The sequence below is a fragment of the Schistocerca serialis genome, chromosome 1 (assembly GCF_023864345.2).
Source record: "Schistocerca serialis cubense isolate TAMUIC-IGC-003099 chromosome 1, iqSchSeri2.2, whole genome shotgun sequence".
Lineage (NCBI taxonomy): Eukaryota > Metazoa > Arthropoda > Insecta > Orthoptera > Acrididae > Schistocerca > Schistocerca serialis.
In genome coordinates this window covers 583,263,674-583,279,693 of record NC_064638.1, presented here as the reverse complement: position 1 = coordinate 583,279,693, position 16,020 = coordinate 583,263,674, and positions in this window count along the sequence as shown.

Sequence of the window (16,020 nt, the reverse complement as noted above, 5' to 3'; positions counted from 1 at the left end):
ACTTCATCAAGGCATAGGGAGAGTTTGATTGGCGAAGGTCAATCCAGATATAATGAGAGTTATCTTATTTGTCAGCAGCGAGCGGCGCAGACAGCAGTCATCGCAGCTTACAGTATTGTGCACTACAGCTATTGCAAGCCCCATATTTCCTCCACAACAGTACACTTCACTGCATTTCACACGCGACAGCCTCGACTATACGTAGCAACATTCTAAAGGATAATTATTCAAGTTGAGTAGGCGCACCTCTCAGCCATTCTGCCAAGTCAACAACCATCTTAAACTTTGTATAGAAATTTCATTAGCAAATCCTCTCCTTGAGAGGTAACTTCACATTCCGAAAAGAACCAGGATAAAAATTCTTCAATTCATAACTAAAAGTACCATTGTGATTTTTCAGAATTTTTGCAAAATAAATAATAACTTTCGTTAGTTTCATGTTTTTCTTACACTAACTAGCACTACTCCAGTACCCAAGTATCCCACTAGTTACATAAGAAATTTTGTGAATTTTTGTGTCATATCCTTATAGCGAACGACTCCAGAAAATATTTATTGCTGAAAGTTTGTCAGGCATTTCTCTTTAGAACGTTAGGAGCGTCTGTCTGACTTCTGTAGTAGTGTGCGGGTGGAAATTGCATCTTACAGGAGCTACATGGTAAAGGGTACGTCTCAGGTTAATCCGGTGCGCAGAATAACAGATCAACCCCACACAACTCAGAACGGTATTCAGTCTCGCTAAGGCAAAAGTGTGGTCACTAATCCCAGTATCCCTTTTGATGCTTGTTATTAACTCCAAATTATTTGTTGATAAGAGTTCCAAATATTACTTAAAGGATAGTTTTTGTCTCTAATTATAAGATTGACAGCTAGTCCAATTTCCGTTCAGAATGGTTCAAATGGGTCTGATTACCAAAACGTCTAGAACCCGAAGCTTTCCGTCCCTTTCAACCTCCATCGTAAACTTTACAGTGGAATGAAAGTAATTAAAATTGTCTAGGAAACGGTTAGTTGCTTTTTCCATGTGGTCATGCTATGATCGTATCGTCGACGTGCCTCCAAACGAGATAAGTTTTACAAACGCCGTCCTCAGCACATCTTCTAAATCTTCCATCAATTATTGCCGATTGTTGGGGACAATGAGCTCCCCATAGCCACCCCGTCAGATTGTTCAACAAATATGTCACTGAATAGAAAGTACGTCGACGTCAGTACATGGCGTCTCTTCGTCCAGTTTTTCACCAAGTAACAGCAAGGATTCTTCAAGAGGAACCAAGGTTAAGATTGACACTACATCAGAGCTGACAAGTAAATCCGATGAAACAAAGACTTCCATCGATGTATAAAAATCATCGAATTATAAATATGATGTTCACAATTCCAACAAGAGACAAACTACAGATGCAAAATACTCGTATATTGCCAAGCTCTAAGTAGTAAAACGCATATTACGAAGAATCCAAGCACATGGCCAGCTAATGAACTCTCCTTCAGAAGTGAAAGCGTCTTCCATTTTAGGCTTCAGTTGGGTCGTTTTGTAATCTTCGGTATGCCGACTCCTCATGTAAAATATCAGTTTCATCCAGATAATCATCCCGTGACAGAAGAACTGTGACGTTGCCGTTGTACGCTGGTAGAATTGTTAAATCCTGGTCTTCTCTTGTGGACCGGACTGCTGCCCTTTCGAGAGAAGAGACGTTACTCCACGGTTGCGGCGTCCGATGCGCTGAATGAGAGCCATCTTCATTTCGGTTATCAGGGAAGCTGAGCACCACTTGCTCAACCACGCAAATGAATTCAATGGCAAGAACATTCCTCGGTGTAGCAGGAAAATTTAGGCCTTTCAGCAAAACTGGCAGAAACAAATGGTTGTCCCTGCTTTTCGTTATTGGGACTGCTTCTTAAAAGAATTCTTCTCTTTACTGGTGAAGTTAATCACAGTCCATACTTTCCTGGTCGTCATCCAACATCGTGGACAGAGAACAGAGCCTTTGAATCTGTGAAGGCTGCTTACGTACGGCGCTCCTGTGGAAAAGATTCTATTTGTCAACCAATCCGTACCATTCAGTACCGATGTCTTGAGCACCAGCGACACAGTCGTTTGCTTCAGCCAGAGAAATCTGCAGCGGTAGAGCACTGTCTTATCGAGGCTCATAAAATATTTATGAATAGACACAAATGGTTGCCCATGCGCCTCGATATTGGGAGTGTGTTTTAAACGAATCCGTTGTGACTATCTCACAATCTTGTAAATATAGACAAAGCTTACTTTTAAGTAAGATTTTGAATCCTGTTTTATCAGACACTAAAATCAGTAGACTTTGATTTTGCCATCAGAATAGTTTTTCATATTGATTTACTGACTATGATAGCTTCCACCACTGAGGCGTTGTATGTTCACTAGCGCTGGAGGACAGTTACGAAGATTTCTTGCTCACACGCTGTTGGCCTTTCGCGGGTTATAAAGGAGCCACCGCTCTCAGTCTGAATTCAGTTCCGGCTAGTTCGTGCCACAGCTTACTCACCTGCAGATTGTGGCCCGATCGAATACGGAAATATTGTGTCAAGATGACTTCATGATACGGTTGCATACCCCGGAGAAACCCACGTAGTCATAACAGAAAGTTTGGCTCAGGCTTTCGGTAATTGTTTCCCACAGCGTATACAGCTCTGATTCAATTTCACTCCTCTAATCATACTGCCTCCGTATGTGTAACTGGTCCACCACCTACCTCATAGTAGTTTTAACGTAAAGTGATGCGCACATTCGGACAAGATTGACAACGAACAGAAAATACGTTGTAAAGTATGATGTTATCAGTTGTTCGGATGTAGAATAGCGATTGTTATACTTTATCAGCAGTAACTTCTAGTATTTTACAACATTCAACTGCACTTCCCACAACACAGCAATGTGTTTCGAGATCAGTGCTCTCTTCATCGTATTGCACACACCAAGCTGATTTGAACAGAGCGTTCACATCCTGATGTTGAGAGCATTTTCTCTCGAAACGAGTTGTAAGAGGTCCATAACTAAGGAATTTTTGGGAATTTATTGCTAGCGCACTCGAGCACATGTAATTTCGATGGATTGCTCACGCGCTGCCTGCGATATGTAAGCTATAAGAGAATCTCAGACCAGAGAGCAGTGTTCGCTGCAGTAAGAGCAGTGGCAGTAGGAGTTAGTAGTAGCTAGCAATCGTATGTATGGAGTTGGCTGGGCTGGTCGAGGGGAGCGATGGCGGTGCCAGAGCGATGTAATATAAAGTAAAAGCAGCCGCGCGCATATCTAGTTTGTTACAAGAAAATTTGTACTATTGTTATATCAAGTCCCATGTAAATGTTTCCAAAAATCTTCTAATAATAATCCTTTTTATAAAATTAACTTTTTGACAATCATTCATCTGAATTTAAAGAATTTATTAATTTCTGCAATCCATGGTCATCCCGATTATCGTAAAGATAAATCAGTCGCTTCCTTTTATACATGACAAATCTAGCGGCCTGCATTGCACTGGGCTGTGCCAGAAAAATTTCTTGTAGGAGCAGATATATACGCGTTATCCGGCGACTTCATTGAGGTAAGAATTTTGAATTTATTCAAAATGATCTTTCAGGGCCATGACGCAGCACTGCTGACGCCAAAATTTACCAGTTTAGATTCACAGTCAGCTAATTATTGAAAGGTTATATATGAGTCACACTTTTTTTTTATTGGGAGGTTAGTCACGTTATTATTGCTAGGTTAGGGAATAATAAACTGTTGGGAGGTTACACTAAATGTGAATGATATAATTATTTTTTTCTGTTGGGAGGTTACAGAGTGAAGTATTGAATGAAGCCGAGTCGAAGTATACTGTGTGGTACCGGTTATTGCTAGCACACATTGTGTGATTAGAGAGTGAGCCTCTCTAATACACCAGTTAAGTATCTATAAAATGTAGGCAGAAAAAACTAAATGAAGAGACAGTTGCGATCAGTCTGTGACTACCCACGGATTCGTTGAGAACTTGACAATGAAGGTCGGAGTAAAGGTTCGAAAAACTGTTTGATGGACGAAAATTAAAATTTGTAAGACATTCTTGAGGAACTTGCTGGCTGTAAGTAAGCAGAAACAATAAGATCGGCACAAAATAGAAATATGAGGAGAGTACTAACTATTTTGTAAGATTTTTGTGTGCAAATGATCTTCTGTGATATCTAAGAATTACTTTATTGGTCCCAAAACTTACCAATAACACATAAATTTCCATTGAATTTTTTTTTTGTGGAAATACTCATTGAAACAAATAATATTAATGAGAGAACTTCATAAGACTGAACGTGGAATCGTCAACGTGGGAATCGTCAACGTAAAAGCCTCCTAATAGAGAGCATCTAGCACCCACCTCATGTCCGTTTCTTACTTCACCCATTTACTCTTTGCCCTGTCATTTCTGTTCTACATCTTCTCGCAACATATTTGTAGCATCTTTAATTGTGTAACTCGAAATTAATGTAAATTGTCAGATTTTTGGAGCAGCTGCACTGCTGCGAGTAATAGATGCATTCAAATGTAGCTCACTGTGAACAACCGGAAGGGAGACATATGGAGCTTTCAACGGACTGTAAGCTGTTTCACCAGTTTTTCTTTTTTTATTTGAGTGCAGGTAAATCTTGTCTAGAGGTTAGGCGTTTTCAACATCAAAAACAAGAGCATAAATTTTCGCTAGCAGAGTGAAATTCTTCAGTGCGTGACATAGGGAGGGAAACGTTCCATCTGTCGTCATAAGCAGATTTCATTTCTGTCTCTTTGTACAATTGAATATGCAAATAACAATCCATACGAATTTCTAAAAACACTGGGGGATGTGGCAACAACACGACTATTCAGCTTGGCCAGTAGAATCTGTGAGACAAGCGACATACCATCACATTTTCGGAAAAATATCATCCATACAGTTCCGAAGATAGCAAGAGCATAAAATGCGAGAAATATCGCACAGACAGTTTAACAGCTGAGGCATCCAAATTGCTGACCAGAATAATTCACAGACCGAGGGTAAAGAAAATCGAGGTTCTTAGGCGACGGTCAGTTTGGCTTTAGGAAAGGTAAAGGCACCATGGGGCAATCCAGACGTTGCTGTTAATAATGAAGAGAAACTAAAGAAAAATCAGGATATGATTATATGATAGCGGAACAAACACTGGTAGCAGTTACTTCTGTAAAATATCTGGGAGTATGCGTACGGAACGATTTGAAGTGGAATGATCATATAAAACTAATTGTTGGTAAGGCGGGTACCAGGTTGAGATTCATTGGGAGAGTGCTTAGAAAATGTAGTCCATCAACAAAGGAGGTGGCTTACAAAACACTCGTTCGACCTATACTTGAGTATTGCTCATCAGTGTGGGATCCGTACCAGGTCGGGTTGACGGAGGAGATAGAGAAGATCCAAAGAAGAGCGGCGCGTTTCGTCACTGGGTTATTTGGTAACCGTGATAGCGTTACGGAGATGTTCAATAAACTCAAGTGGCAGACTCTGCAAGAGAGGCGCTCTGCATCGCGGTGTAGCTTGCTCGCCAGGTTTCGAGAGGGTGCGTTTCTGGATGAGGTATCGAATATATTGCTTCCCCCTACTTATACTTCCCGAGGAGATCACGAATGTAAAATTAGAGAGATTAGAGCGCGCACGGAGGCTTTCAGACAGTCGTTCTTCCCGCGAACCATACGCGACTGGAACAGGAAAGGGAGGTAATGACAGTGGCACGTAAAGTGCCCTCCGCCACACACCGTTGGGTGGCTTGCGGAGTATCAATGTAGATGTAGATGTAGATAAATTCATGCGATTTGTCGATCTGAAAAAAGCATGTTGCAAGATGTTTGAAATTCTAAGAAACATCGGAGTAAACTATAAGGAACGATGGGTAACATACATTAAGTACAAGAATCAAGAAGGGACACTGAGTACCAAGCACTGGGATTAAACAGAGTGTAAGACAGGGATGCACTCTTCTGCTCTTGTCTTTGAATTTATACATCGAAGAACAAACGACTGAATTAGAACAGTTCAAGTGTGGAATGTATATATAGGATGTAAGGAAATCTATGATACGATTCGCTGATGACACTATAAGAAGAATTACAGAAGCTGTTGAGTCGAATACACAGTCTAATGAGTACATGATATGGATTGAGAGTAAGCAGAAAATAGAAGAAATTAATGAGAAGTAGCAGTAACGTTGTGTAGACGCAGTTAAAGAATTCTGCAATCTAGGCACAAAAATAACCTATAGTGGACGAAGGATGAAGGACATCAATAGCAGACGGGCACAGACAAAGAGGGCGTTCCTGGTCAAAAGAAGGCTATTAGTTTCAAACATAGGAGTTAATTTGAGGAACATGTTTCTGAGAACGCACGATGCGAGCACAGCTCTATGTGTTAGCGAAATATATATGTATATATATGGCTCTCGGACGCCAGCGCAAGATTCCTCGTATATCAATAGTACAAAAACGTCTGTGAAAATGTTTCGTGCCGTGTATATTTTCGATATAAACTATGAATGTAAAAGAAAGTCAGTTTGGCTATAAGTGTGCGACAGCTACCTTCGTTGATTAATCTATAGGGCGTAACAAAAATATACAGCACAAATTGCAGCACACGTTCCCAACACGTAAACCAAGAAATTGTATGAACATGAGTCTGGACACGCTTTGTTTCCACGTTAGGAGATCATTTTCTCCAACGAGTTTCAGTGAGATCAGGTTGTAAATTTTCACGATCGGCATTTGTGGGTAGACATCAATCCTCAAGCAACTGTTGAAGCAAGTCATCAACAAAGATTTTCTGTCAGTGTTTGGGCTGGTATTGATGGTGGCTGTTAGGTAGAGCCTCAGGATCAACCACCCAGGTTCAACAGACAAAACTATCATAGTTTCGAATAGAAAATGTTCTACCTGATTTGTTAGTAGATGTGCCTTTAATTGTCCGACAAAACATGTACTTCACTCACGATGGAGCACCTCCTCATTTTAATGTTAGTGTCCGTCGGCTTCTGAATAAGATTCTCTGACAGATGGGTAGGTAGAGACGAACCATTTGTCTGGCCTCCATGTTCTCCGGACTTAAACCCAAAGGACTTTAATTTGTGATGCCACCTGAAAGCTTTTGTGTGTGGAACCCCAGTACAAGGTGTTCAGATTCTCCCTGTTCGTAATGTGGAAGGCTGCGGAACCATACGCAGTACTCCAGTGAGACATCAGCGGATCCGGGATTCACTACGACGGCGGTTTGATGCATGTATGAATGCCCACTGAGAGCATATTGAACATTTCCTGTTAGAGAGAGTTGCATGTGATTTGATGGTGCGTTCTGTCCGTGCGTGTTTCCCACGATTAGTCCGCCTGCTTAGCTGAGTGGCAACGTGCTTACCTGCAATGCAGCGGGTCCGGGTTCGATTTCCGGCCGGGTCGCACATTTTCTCCGCTCGTGGACAGGGTGTTGTGTTGTCTTCATCATCATTTCACCATCATCATCGGCACGCAAGTCGCTCAATGTGGCGTTGACTGAAAGAAGGCTTGCACTCGGCAGCCGAACTTCCCCGGATGAGACCTCCCGGCCACCAATGCCACATCGTTTCATTTTTTTTCCCCATGATTAATGATATGAAGAAAATGTGTTGTTACATGGAAGTGTGTAGAATGTGTTTGTTATAGGCTGCCAAGTTAGTGCAGAGGTAGTTTTGCGTCAGAATGCTCGAGTCTAGGTGTAGTTTTTTTCTTTCTTTTTAATTTGCTGATTTTATACTGTGTGGTACTGTATCAGGTTTCTTAATTGCTCTACAGTAATTCCCACAGATACAATACAAAAAATGCAGCTGTTTAATACTAGCACAAAAATGTCTTTTAAGCGAAGATTACAGAGAAAAATGCTCCAATGATTCTCCGAATATTTGGAGATGCAGGAGGTCAATCTGAGCATCTGCTTTGAAAAATATGTTTTACGAAAGACAAGCTCTCATAGTGATAGTATATTTAAAACAATAAAACCGGTTGCTCTTACTCACTCTAGTAAGTATATTTAAAATCTTCACGTTGATAAGTTTTGTAATCTGTTCTATGCTACTGCAGTAAATTTATTTTCAAATGGTTATTATTCTTCGTAAATTTTCTGACATGTCTGACCGCAATTATGTTCAACGTTAAGAAAATGTGTGACTCTTCAGCTTCTCCGACGTACTTCACGTATGTTCATCAGCGCTCCTGATGACTGCAACGTGGTCGATTGTTGGAACATTGTCCCCATTGGATACTGACATCCGGCAGTTCACCCGTGAACTACACCGACTTTCAGATGCTGTATTTGTAGGATATCATTTAACAGATAATGTATACAACAACATGACTGGGAAGATGAAAAACGGAAAATAAAAAGAGGTACACCTATACCTGAACTCGTACTCGCGAACTTAAGTATTGTAACGCAGAACTCTGACCACTGCCATAACTGTGCAGATTGGCCGCATTTATTTAAAGAACATTCTTGTCGGACACAGTGATGCCAGTTGACTTTCCCTGACCTCCATTCTGTGCCGAGAATATGCACCAGACGAACTTGTAGTAGTGTTAGTTTGCAAGAAACAGCGCTGTCGCGTTAGTGTGCGTGAAGTTTGGTTCACCCCGTGCATTACTAAGTCAGTCTGTGGCACCTACGTCCTAAACGCTACAAGCCAGCAAGATAACGATGAAAGACGCCTTCAAGTTAGCAAAATTGCCAGACAACACGAACTACGACGGTGACCACTAACTTCCAAAGTCGTGGTTTCCAGTAATCGGACTGCAGTTTCCAATTGGTCGCACAGAGGAGCCAACAGGGGCGGTAGTTAATTAGAGCAAACCATCACTTTCCAAGTCTCTGGGGAGTGTTAAAACGTTGCGTCTGCTACATTAGAAGCTTTCTGTAGAATATACAGCGAAAGCCCAATAAAATGAAATTTAAGAAGCAGTATCAGTAATGTACTGTTCCTCGTCTCATACCGGCTCAAGTAATAAACGCTGAGGTTTGTACGAATGACGTCTTTATTCATATTATTAGTATATTCTAGGATTGGTTGCTATTACAAGATAAAATATCGCTAGCTGAAAGTTCAGAATTACTCGAAGCTTTCAGAATACAGCCATATTGTATATTCAGTTGTAATTAGAATACAAACAAACTCCGAAGCAGTTGTTTTTTTCTAGGTCGAGGGGAGCGAGAGGCAGATTACCTGCCATTCCCTCCCTGTCCACGCATAGGTACGCGCCTGTAAAGCATAGTCATAAAATAAAGACTTGTGCTGAAAATTATTCAACTTGTTGACACTATCGGATTCAAGATATCCAGATACCCAGGTGGAACGCAGAATTGGCCACTAGATGTAACGAGAGGCTTACCGTCGAGTATAAAAGGACCGGGAAAATACTGTGTTGCGATCAGAGGAGCAGCTACAGCAGAATGGGTCTGTCGGGAGACCTCAGTGACTTCGAACGTGGACTAGGGGCATGTCAAGCCTTCTAAAGGTGCCCACGTAGACTGTTGGTGAAGTGATTGTGTTGTGAAAAAGCGAAGGAACAACCACAGCTAAACCAAAAACAGGCAAGCCTGATGAACTGACGCACAGGTCGAGCACTGAAGAAGATTCTTGTAAAAAAATCACATGAAATCAGTGAAAAGATTAAGTGGTGAGTTCCAAAAGTGCAGCTAGCAGTACAGCTACCACAAAGACTGTACGCTAGGAGTTAAAGAGAATTGACTGCAATGGAGTAGTAGCTCCTCGTAAACGACACATTTCTCTAGTGAACGGTAAGCGATACTTGAGATTGTGTAAGGAGTGACGGTACAGGACAGTGGACGAAAGGAAACGAGTGATTAGGACTGACATTACGACGGAAAGGTGTGAGTGGCAATTTCTTCAGACCGTTACCTGGCATCGTCTGAAGTACGGGGGAAGGTGTTAGGGTAAGCAATTTTTATTGCGCTTAAGGAAACACAATATGTTGAAATACGTTATCTGACCAAAAGTATCAGCACATCCTCAAAACATATGCGTTTCATATTAGGTGCAATGTGCTACCACCTACTGCCAAGTACTCCATATCAGCGAACCCAGTAGTCATTAGACATCGTGAGACAGCAGAATACGACGCTACGCGGAACTCACGGACTTCAAAAAATGGTTCAAATGGCTCTGAGCACTATGGGACTCAACTGCTGTGGTTATCAGTCCCCTGGAACCCAGAACTACTTAAACCTAACTAACCTAAGGACATCACACACATCCATGCCCGAGGCAGGATTCGAACCTGCGACCGTAGCAGTCTCACGGTTCCGGACTGCGCGCCTAGAACCGCGAGACCACCGCGGCCGGCTCAAGGACTTCGACCGTGGTCAGGTGATTGGGTGTCACTTGTGTCATACGTCTGTACGTGAGATTTCCACACTCCTAAACATCCCTAGGTCCACTCTTTCCGATGTGATAGTGAAGTGGAAACGTGAAGGGACACGTACAGCACAAAGGCGTACAGGCCGACCTCGTCTGTTGACTGACAGGGACCGCAAACAGTTGAAGAGGAGCCGGCCTGGGTGGTCGAGCGGTTCTAGGCGCTACAGTCTGGAACCGCGCGACCGCTACGGTCGCAGGTTCGAATCCTGCCTCGGGCATGGATGTGTGTGATGTCCTTAGGTTAGTTAGGTTTAAGTAGTTCTCAGTTCTAGGGGACTGATGACCTCAGAAATTGAGTCCCATACTGCTCAGAGCCATTTGAACCATTTTTTGAGTTGAAGAGGGCCGTAATGTGTAATAGGCAGACATCCATCCAGACCACCGCACAGGAGTTCGAAACTGCATCATGCTCCACTGCAAGTACTATGACAGTTAGGCGGGAGGTGAGAATGATTTCATGGTCGAGCGACTGCTCGTAAGCCATACATCACGCCGGTAAATGACAAACGACGATTCGCTTGGTGTAAGCAGGGTAAACATTGGACGATTGAACAATGCGAAAACGTTGTGTGGTGTGACGAATCACGCTACACAATGTGGCGATCCGATGGCGGGAAGTGGGTACGACGAATGCCCGGTGAACGTCGTCTGCCAGCGCTTGTAGTGCCGACAGTAAAATTCGGAGGAGATGATGTTATGGTGTGGTCGTGTTTTTCGTGGAGGAGGCTTTCACCCCATGCTGTTTTGCATAGCACTATCACAGCACAGGCCTACATTGATGTTTTAAGCACCTTCTTGCTTCCCACTGTTGAAGAGCAATTCGGAGATGGCGATTGCATCTTTCAACACGATCGAGGACCTGATCACAATGCACGGCCTGTGGTGGAGTGGTTACACGACAATAACATCCCTGTAATGGACTGGCCTGAACCAAGTCCTGACCCTAATCTTATAAAACACCTTTGAGATGTTTTGGAACGCCGACTTTGTGCCAGGCCTCACCGACCGACATCAATACCTCTCCTCAGTGCAGCAGTCCGTGGAGAATGGACTGCCATTCCCCAAGAAGCCTTCCATCACCTGATTGAACGTATGCCTGCGAGAGTGGAAGCTGTCATCAAGGGAGAGGGTGGGCCAACACCATATTGAATTCCAGCATTACCGATGGAGGGCGTAACGAACTTGTAAGTCATTTTCAGCCAGGTGTCCGGATACTTTCGACCACATAGTGCACATGAGCACATTTTGCAGTATTCTGTACCGCGTACATTAGAGGAACCGTTTATAGACGATGATTCTTAGCATCAACATGACAACGCACCCTGTCATAGAGACAGCATCTGTGAAGCAATGGTTTGTGGACAATAAAATTTCTTAAACAGACTCGCCAGCCCAGAGTGCCGACCTGAAACTAACGAAACACCTATCAGATGAGATGAATGTCTACTTAGATCTAAACCCCAGCCTCCAACATTATCTCCTCTGGATTCGCTTCTAGAAAGAGACCTGTCTTTCCGGCACGGTTACAAAACGTGTCGAAAGTGTCTCCAGCAGAGTATGGCGAAAGGTGGACACTCCTGACTTTTATATCCACTAATAGACGTCCGGATACTTTTCATCATATAGTGTATGACAGAAATTTTAGTACCCTTAAAAGCAGCATTTGATTGTGCGGACTAACTTTTACCTCTGTACAATTTCAGATCATTTGGAGACGAGGACAAAACCCATATACCACTACTTATGTACCTCGAAAAGAAGCAGCTAGAAGACGTATTCGAAGGTTCAGTTGCGTGGACTAATTTCCGTATGACTATGATTGGAAGTCGAAATTGCAAGAGGGTTGTGTTGTTAACTATCTGCTTCTCTCAGTATAAATCACAGATCTGCCCTTAAACATAGAAGATGATTAAATATTTCTGCCTGAGAAATTATGTAAGTGTAGCTGTTGAAAACGCAAATGAAATAGTCCAGTATATATTATTTTACCCCCTTTGTCCCTTTTCAATTGTAGACCTCATTGCTGTTATACATTTTTTTTTTTTTTTAGATCCAGATATGCTGAGTGGGTCAAATAGATTACAGTAGAAAACCTTTTGAAGTGGGAGAGCAGGTTCTAACGTCCTGTCAACAACGAAGTCATTAGACGCTAAAATATTCCGCAGGAGATTTCCTATTCCGGAAGTGTTCTGATAACCAAGTTACGCTTTATTAAAACCTTGATTCGATCTGAGCATGTGGACCTACTTTTAATTTGTTTATGGGAGAAGAAATTTTCTAAAACATACTTTTCAAAGTGATATTTTGGAGCCACAAGTAGGTTAGAGACCTCGAATGTTTTAAATTAAGAGTACTTAGAATATGAGAATATTCACATTTTTAAATACTGCCGTCCTTGACCTAATTGACACTGATATCTAAAAGCATGGTTACTTTGCTTGCATTTATTTCATTATGCACTTTGCGAGATAACATCCCAAAGATGTTCGGACTCACTTGCGGTTCCTCTGCGTCGAAATGTCTTGACACAAACTCGTCTTGGGGTTGTACCGCACGTGTCGCATTACACGCCCTAAATTAGACACTTGTGACCCTTTGGTTAAATTGTCTGACTGATAACAAGTTTGTGAAATTGTATGAAACAAATTTAATGGAACATATAAAACAGTAACAATAATATTGGGAACTAAGTTAACGACCCATATGTGATGTACGCCACACAGTTGCGATTTGGTTAGAATAATGTTTATTCAGAAAGAAAACTAATAGCGAAAGTGGTCGTATTTAGAATTACGAGCGCATATCCATTAGCCACAGTTCGATCATTCACAATCTCATCGCGAAACACAAGTCCAGTTCTCCACCTCGTTATTTACACGTAAAGTTAGGAGTTCACACCAGGCGTGCGGCTGCTCACCGCTCAGAGACTAAGTCCCGCGATACCACACAACGCGAAATTTTCCAAGTCGTTTCACTTCCTAGCTGCCTTAACACGACTGTCCGCTTTCGCGTCTCAATCCGAACTGTCCACTTTGGTGTCACCATACGAACTGTCTGCTTTCGCGCTTGCACAAGGACTGTCCCTCTGCCCGTCCCCGGCCGCGCTTCCCGCGCGCCTAACGTGCTCGTTCAACTGACTCGTGCAGTTCCCTTTCCTGAAGCCGTCCATCTGATTGGCTGCAGCTTATTCTACATTGTCTCCATTTTAACATATTTAAATAATCAAAACTTGACCACTTTCACCTTCTAAATAAAGTAACAATAATATCCATTGTTAAATTCTTTTACATGAAACCAATACAATTTCCCTCTTGACTTTCAATGTCAAAGCCAGTAGCCTTGGGCCAGTCTTATTTCTGATAAATAAATAAAGAACAAAAATAACTATTATGCACTAAATATTCAAACAAATATTATATTACCTAATGGTTCAATAAGGTGTAATGCTGTCATCGTTCAATATGTTTTGTGCGGAGGAAATGATGATCTGATGCTTAACTGAAAACACTGGTAACTTAAATTTACTATATCATTTTAAACAAATGAAGTTACAGAGTTTATATTTACATTTGTCATTTTAATGATGCACTTCTATATGAAAAGTCGATCGCTAAGATCGACTAAAGTGTTCAGATTTTAGCATTCAGGTCTTTGTTACAAAACTTGTCAATTTCAATTTAACAGTAAATCCTAAAGTTTAGTGATTATTATTCAAGTTTTATTGCTGTCACCAAGAAAATTTATGAAGGATTGTAGATTAAAATGGCTGTGGTTTAATTGCCTGAATTACTACAGAACTAAATAATTTTCATAAATGTTTCCCTTTATTGCCGCCATATTTAACACTACTACATCTCTGTAGCCACAAACGGCTTCTACGGGGTTCCTTATAACGTAGGTTCTCGCCTGTCTCACTCGCACACCACAGCACAATAGACGCCTGTGGGTTCCCCCACCTCACGGCGAATCTGCGCTCTTTATGGCACACCGTCCTGAACGACAGCGTCCGTTTCATAATTCCTGAAGGCTGACTATTTCGGCCATATACTTAAATGAGAGCGAAATAGTCATTAACTCACAACTTCCTTGTCATATCAGTGTGTTAGTGTATGCGTTCCCAATCACTGTTCTTAGCCAAAAATGACTGTCCGCAGTGTCCAACAATTCTGCGCAATCAGATGTTCAAGCGTCACGGATTTCTTCAAATGGCATCCTAGTGGATGTAGTGGTTCAGCGCTCCGTCCTGTGTACCCATCCTAAAGGGAGCTCTCGCCACCCGCCCACTGGAGGGGCTACACAGAGAAGGATAAGTCTTATAATACCTCCTTTACTATCGTGCAGAAAGCTATGCAGCATTCTGCAGCATTCGTTTATAGTATGCTTCAGAAAGAACTAAAATCTCTAGTCAGTATATACCAGACTAGCTTAACACGCGCTACTTTCAATAATTCAAGAACAGTCTTAATCGCATTTATTATTGTTGTAATACCGCCAACCGGTGTCAACCCGTATCAGGAAACTATGCCGTTATGTAGACAGGAATGACACCACCAGCAGTCGACCAATGGTGTAAACGCCCAGAAGATGACCCCTACGTCGGGTTGAAACCGGTTGGTGGTATTATAACAATAATAAATGCGATTAAGACTGTTGTTGAATTATTGATTAATCATACTAATCGCTGCTTCTATCTACAACCATGTTGTCCTAAAATCTACGCGCTACTTTGCTTTCGTAGACTGTATGGCCTACATAGATTTTTTTTTTTTTTTTTACTTAATCGAATTTTTATGTTGTTCATATATTACAACATCTTCTAAGCTTTCCATGCCAATTAAAACCATATAAGCATAGTCTTTCCAAAAATAAATTCGACCACAAAGCGATTTTGGTAGCTGGAGTCCAGAACTTTTGTTAATCATGCCTTTTGCGTTCTTGTGGAAAATTTTCCATATCAGCTTTCATTCCCTACTAAATATTTCTTTATACCTAACCGAGAAGTAAAATAACAGTTTTCATAAGTAAAATATTTTTAATGTAACGAAGTGTTTTCCTAAAGCTTTTCATCCCCCATCGCACTCCCTTAGGAGTTAAATTACCAAAAACAGCTAAACACGTAGTTTTTCTATTTCTAACTGAGAAGCCAAATTTATATTTTCATAGACTTAACTTTAAACATGTTTTCATCATAAAATACTTTCATTAAGAAGTCTCATCTCCTGTTTACCTGCTTTAAGTGTTCAGTTTCCAAAAACACTGAAACAAGTCTTTTTTTTTATTTGTAACCGGTAAGTCAGATACCAATGTTTGTAAATATAGCTTTAAACTCACTTTGAGTTCACTGTTTGGTTTGTTTACGTACACGTACATTATATGCGGAAAACTAACACCTATTCATTTCTGTTTTGTCTTTTTTTGTTTAAATGTCTTGAAAAAAGGTTCCTGGACAAGAGAGTAGAAGGAGGTTGGAAGCCATTATTATTATTATTATTATTATTATTATTATTATAGTCCTCTGATGCAGAGTTACTGTATTGTTTTGTCTATTAGTGTAAA